Source organism: Tiliqua scincoides, chromosome 3, assembly GCF_035046505.1.
Source record: "Tiliqua scincoides isolate rTilSci1 chromosome 3, rTilSci1.hap2, whole genome shotgun sequence".
NCBI lineage: Eukaryota > Metazoa > Chordata > Lepidosauria > Squamata > Scincidae > Tiliqua > Tiliqua scincoides.
The window spans coordinates 92101599-92107952 of NC_089823.1; the positions used below are offsets into that span (position 1 = coordinate 92101599).

Genomic DNA, 6354 nt, shown 5'->3' on the forward strand with positions numbered 1-6354 from the left:
AAAGTGTCCTCCAGGTCCTCTAGCCTCTGGTCCAATTCTGCCCTGTGTTTTATCTCAACATTTATCACAAAGTACGAACTACAGGGAGGGAGGGAGGGCACCAGGATGAGGTAGGGAGGGCACCAGGATGAGGTCTCTTGTTATCTGGTGTGCTCCCTGGGGCATTTGGTGGGCCGCTGTGAGATACAGGAAGCTGGACTAGATGGGCCTATGGCCTGATCCAGTGGGGCTGTTCTTATGTTCTTATGTACAGTATTCATCACAAACTACCATAAGGGATGATTGGCAGGAGTCCCTCATCATATGAAACACCACATAGAAGCATTTTCAAACTTATGCTTTCAAACCAAAGCATATTGGTGCCATATTGTGAGAAGGTTCCTGATTGTTCCAAGGAAGGCTAGAAATGATTGGCAGGAATAACCATGAGTTAAGGATTGGAATACAGGTGGGGGCAGGAAAAAATGTATATCTATAAATCAGGGCCCATGAGAGGGGTTGAAGGAGATAATTTGTACCGAGGCCCAGGGTCAAAAGGGGGCCCAGAAACCAAAGAAGGGGCCCCAGAAATTTCCAGGGATCTTACATTTTCCAGTCTCACCCAGACTCACTTCCCACAGGGGATGCTGGGCACTGTTGCAAACCATAAGCATTGGGCTAAGGAATGCATATGTGACACTCCTTAACACAGTGTCAAATCTGGGAGGAAATTGACCTGCTACAGAAGCTCTTTGGCTTGTGGATCCACTTACCCTGAAGGTGTATATAGCAGCTCAGAGAAATAGTTGCTGCAGAAGTAAGTTTTGGACCATATGGAACACTTTCCATTCTAGTGAGAGCCTATATACGATGGTGCTAATTTCCCACAATGATTTTTTATATTAAAAAGATTTTAGAGAGACTTAAGAGTGTGTTTGATTTTCAATATTACTGTATCTAGCTGCAGATGCTGCCTGGGTGGGTAGACCTTGGCTCTACCCTGGGATGTCTGATAGACCTGGCCTCCAAAGACTTTGCTGGCTGTCACCACTATCCCTCGCCGTTTTTCTCCCTATCTGCCCTGTTCTGCCAGTTCCTATTGCCACCCCCAACTCTGTTTTATCCCTACCCTCTCCCTTGAAAGGAGGTCCAAAAGAAACTTTGTAACCCTGATAAAATTCCTCTCAGAAGCCCTGCTATACATCTTAAAGCAGTGGTTCTCAAACTTTCTGGGAGAGTTTGAGCCACAGTGAGTTCTTGTGGGGGCGGAGGAGAGGCAGCGACATGATCCCCAGCATAGTGTCACTAAGGGGGCGTAGGGACTGGCATTTACTTACCAGTCCCTGCAGCAGCCTCCTGGGGTGCAGGGAGCCTTGTGCAACCGTTTGCAGGGCACCCCGAAGATTAGAAAGTGAAAGCAAAGCAATCGTATTCTGCCTCCACAAAACCGGAAGTGGAGCACGATTGCTCCGCTTTAACTTTCTGACGCTTGGGGAGCCCTGCAGAGGGTCGCTCAGGGCTTCCTGCACCCCTGGGAGTCTGCTGCAGGGACTGATAAGTGCCTGCCAGTCCCTGCACTCCCCTTAGTGACACAATCCTGGGGATCGTGTCGCTGCCTCCCCTGGCCCGCGCTCCTTAAGGGGGCAGAGGCCAGGGCCCTCAGGCTGGGGCATCACAACACCCTAATTTGAGAAGCCCTATCATAAGGCGTAGAAGTAACTGCTCATGTGAGTAACGCTAGAGATCAGGCTTATCTTTCATGAACAACAAATGCACAATTAGAAACCACGATCCCATATTAGTTTTTCTCCCATGCTGCACCAGTCATATTAACAAAGCCATGTGATTCTGTTTATGAATTGATTCTGTACTGGAACCTTTTTTCAGGTGATTAGATAACATGAAGTTCTGGTCACCTGTATGCCTCCTGATGCATGATAATTTTTAATAAATATGATTGGATATATTGCCTGTATCCCATATGGTTCCCTCTATGGGAGAAAATCCATTTGCAGCACAACCCTATGCGTGTCTACTCAGAAGGAAGTCCCACTGTGTTCAATGGGACTTACTCCCAAGAAGCATAGGATTGCAGCCTTGAAGTGGCATAATGATTGGACCAATGGGAAGGTTCAGAAGCCCCCTACACACACTGCTTCTCTGCTGAAATTTGCAGTTTCTTAAGGCTACTTTTTTGTTTAAAAAAAAAAAAACTGTAGAGAAAATGGGACACTCTACTGAACATCATCTATTTTTGACCATAAAATATAAGGGCTATAGGGTGCAGAGTGCATTGCTTCCCATTCATTTACTCTGAAATTGCAGATGAAATAGCCATGATAGAACCTCTCTTTGGTGTACACATAGTCATGTAGTTGGTAATACAATACTCAGTGGGCCCAGTCCTATCCAATACTGTGCTACATGAACAATTGTGATGTCATCAGTTGTCCTCTCAAACAGTTTTGTACAATAACTTGTACCAAGTCCCATGACATTCTTCCAGTAGTGAAAGCAAAAGCTTTTGCAGCTGCGACTGGCTTTGCAGGTGAGGGGGACCGGCTGCTTTACACTGGTGTTTGGGGGGCTGTAAAACTTAGTGTTTTGCCCCCCCTCCAGGATCACCAGTGGTGTATCCTTAGTGGGCCTTGGCGAAGGAGAACGTTGTTCTAGCAGTGTTCTGAAAGAATTGAATACCGTTTCAGCGGAGCAACTTTGGGATTTTCTATATTATACATTTTCAACTGATAATTGCATCCACTGTTAAAAGAATCAATCCATGCGCATTTTCAGAATCAAAGATTTCCTTTGACACAGGCTTTTTGGAATAGCTGTTCCAATATATGCCACAAAAAAGGATATTTATATTCCAGTGAGGCTTTTTCAGCTAATAAGCACTATAATCTCAAAATGCCTTGGGATTTACTTCTGCCCTCTCAACACCCATCATACACTTTGAGCAAAAGTAAGTAAAATTATATGTACTGTATGAAAGTATATATTATTCCCTGAAATGATCTTCAACTACTATACCTTAAAATGTGCTTTGGGGAAGCGTAATCAGTGAAAGCAGAACCTCAGCAAGGGAAATAATGAAACTTTTAAGGCAAAGCTATACTTTTTCTCAAGTATATTACATGTAATGGAGTCTAAAACCCTTTAAAGTTAGAATCTGGAACAAAAGAGACTTCATCCAATCACTGAGTCATTGGCTGCAAGTTAGAATGGGCAGCTGTTTCTTTTCCTGTGGCAGAGGGTAGGGATACATCAGTAGCCACAATTAAAATTCAACTCATTGCGAATCTTCATTGCAGAGTGTGGTAGGAAGGGAAACATGAACCATAGGGGTGTCCCTTCTCTTGGCAGAGTCAAATTTGCAGTCCCTTGGAGAAAGAGGACCTCCCTCTCCCATACAGATTCTGCATCCCACCCTGACTTCCCTAAGCAACAAATGCTGCAGAAGGAAAAATCTCAGCTGTTAACATATAAATTCAGAATAGACAAGTAGGGACAGTACTCAAATCAGAGCTCATTTCCAGATTCCAGCATAACTAAGGGCTCTGCCAGATATGCTATTTGCATGGCAGCTGCCTCCTGGAATCCAGTAGCGGGGAAGGCCATTGATCGGGAGGGGGAGAATTGGGGCATTCCACAGGAGGGCTGGAAAGGGAAGGGAGGAATGCACCCAGCAGTAATGGCACACACCAGGTCTTATCCCCCTTTGAAAGCCTCCCTGGCCCTTTTTGCTCCTCAGACACGCTACCAAAATAGGTAATGAGTATCTGAGGAGGTTCATATAAGGCCCCAGAGCTTACACGGAGGTATGTAAAAAATATTTTTCCCATTACCCTCATGTCACCCACCATAGGATGCAGTGTGCACTTTTTGGCATGGCTGCAGTGGAGGAGATAGGATTGGGGCTGTAGCGTGTTTTGGGCATGCAGCAGACATGCCCCTTCCCTGTTTACTCTTGTTTTGAAAGTCCTCCAGTATCTACTCTGCTTTTTCTTCCTCTTGAGGCTTCCGTGAATTTGTTTCTCAGGATGGAGAAAATTCCAGTGCATAGTTTATGTGACTTCAACCTAATCCATGTGTTGTCTTGTCATCTGTGTGTAGTGGTTAGTGGAATAGTAGAAGTAGACCCTGACGGGAGAATTGGCAATCTCTCTCAACTTGTCACCTTTGAAATATTTTCCAACACTGTGTACGTGTGGCCATAGACGCTGAAGAAGAAAGTTTAGAGTAAGAGGACCCATGCTTGACTCACTTGGATTTGTTTCCGTTAGGACTGGGGTTCATGCGCCTCCTAAATTTGCATTCCTGTTTGTGGGGATGAAAGAAATGTGTTGCCATCCATGAGCAAGACCTTTTCTCCTGACTTGGTTCACCACGCATGGTTTCCAGAGAGGGCTGAATAATTTTGAAGCCAAGAATTATTATCAACCTGACATCTTTTTGCCCACATACACAAAATACGACAAGTGGCTACTCTGAGGAGCAAAAGCAATGCAGAGGCATGTTCTCTGCATTGCTTTCACCCAGGGACAGGCTCCAAGAGTGAAGGGGAGGAGCATTTTACTCAGTGAGTTTCAGGGCTGTGTGGGACTTACAGTTCCACCCTCCCTCTGGCTCCACTACTGCCCCTGAAGCTCCTTAGACAACACCTGCTAAATAGCTGGTGTAGGTCTGAGGACACCCATTAGAGGCCAGGCAATCTATGGGGAGGTAAGAAAAAAAAAGATTTCTATTTATCTCTCCTGGGCCATCTGGTCTTTCCCCACCATAGCATGCAGTGTGCAGTCTGTTGGTGACACTGAATGCTCTGGGCTGGCAGGGGATAGGATTGGGCCTAAAGATGCACTGGCTGCTTTGGAGACACTGAAACATTGCTGAATCTTCTGGGAAGTTAGAAAGGTCCAAAAACAGGAGGATATATGTGGGGAATCAGTGATTTTTACCAGAAGAAAAAGTTGGCAACCTTCAGTCTCGAAAGACTATGGTATAAGCCTACAGCACCCGGTATTCCCAGGAGGTCTCCCATCCAAGTACTAACCAGGCCTGACCCTGCTTAGCTTCTGAGATCAGACAAGATCAGGCATGTGCAGGGTACCAGAAGAACATCTTCTGAAATCCAAACTTATCAATACGAACCAATACCAAGGGCACCGCCCTTCCCCCAAGTCAAACAGCCTTTGAGGTTGACCTTTCAATTCTAGTCTGAGGGGTTCCTAGCAGCATTCTCAAGCCATGTAGCCTCTGGAGATCAGTTTTGGCTGCCCACTCCTTGACCAATCCACCAATCAAGTGCACAACAATCTCTGTTCTTCGTCTCTGTCGTGCACTATACCTGTCAGTTGTGACCAACCAGGTCAAAGCACCATGCAGTTGGAAAAAAACTGAAAAAAACCCAACAACAGGCCCATCAAGGAAGATAAAAAAAAATTACTCAGCCTCTGACAAGTGGCCAGCTAATCCCAAACTGTTCTTCTGGGTGAGTGGGAGGGTCCATTTGTTATGAACCCTGAACATCTGCAGCCCTATTAGCTGCTATGTCTCCATCTCTACCCTCTTTCAGCTCACTCACCATTGATATGGCTTGATTTTCCTTCCATGCCTTGTCCAAGGAGAAAGATGGAAAAAGGCTCTGCTCTAGCAATCCCTTGAGGGATGGGCACCTTTATTAGAGCTGTCAGGGAATGAAATGGGATCTTATCAGACCTGGTCTAGAGCTGCCATTATGCCTGAAGATATCATCTGACAGTCTGAAGGTCACCTGTTCAAGATCACTGGAAGCCCCAGGAGTGACAAGACCTTGTCAAGCTGAGCAGAGCTCTTTTGGGTGAGAGCAAAAGAAGCCAGCTCTGAAGCTCTTTGTCTGGGGGGGGGGGGGGCAGAGGCAGCCAGAATGTGACCAGACTGTGAGATGATTCACCTGGAATGAAGTCAGTTCTTGAAAGATAGAACTTCTCTGTTCATTGTAAAAACTCCTTCAGGGTTTAGAGAAAGTCTGCTCTTGCAAACCGCCTTGAATAAAGCCAAAAACAGCAATCCAATGGCCAGAAAGGCAGTATATAAATATTTGTTATCATCATCATCATCATCATCATCATCATCATCATCATCATCATCATCATCATCATCATCCATGGTAGTGTTTAATTCAGATTTGTTTCAATGGTGCTTTCTCACATAAACTTCCCAATGGAACCTGCCCATGGAGAAAACTGATACAATCCTCAAAAGTTTATGGATAACAGTTTTTATATCATATTTTTCATCCAACATCTTGCCCCTAACTTAGCCAACTGATCTTGATTTGTCTCCATGATGTCCTTCAGCAGTAAGTAAACAACTAAGTTGCTGACAGAGTGGGGT

General features: G+C 45.2%; 1 pseudogene; it reads right to left on the bottom strand.

Annotated features, from left to right (window-relative positions):
- Nucleotides 1-4983: 4983 nt before the first annotated feature.
- On the bottom strand, nt 4984-5097 carry LOC136646741 (5S ribosomal RNA; annotated as a pseudogene).
- Nucleotides 5098-6354: the final 1257 nt, after the last annotated feature.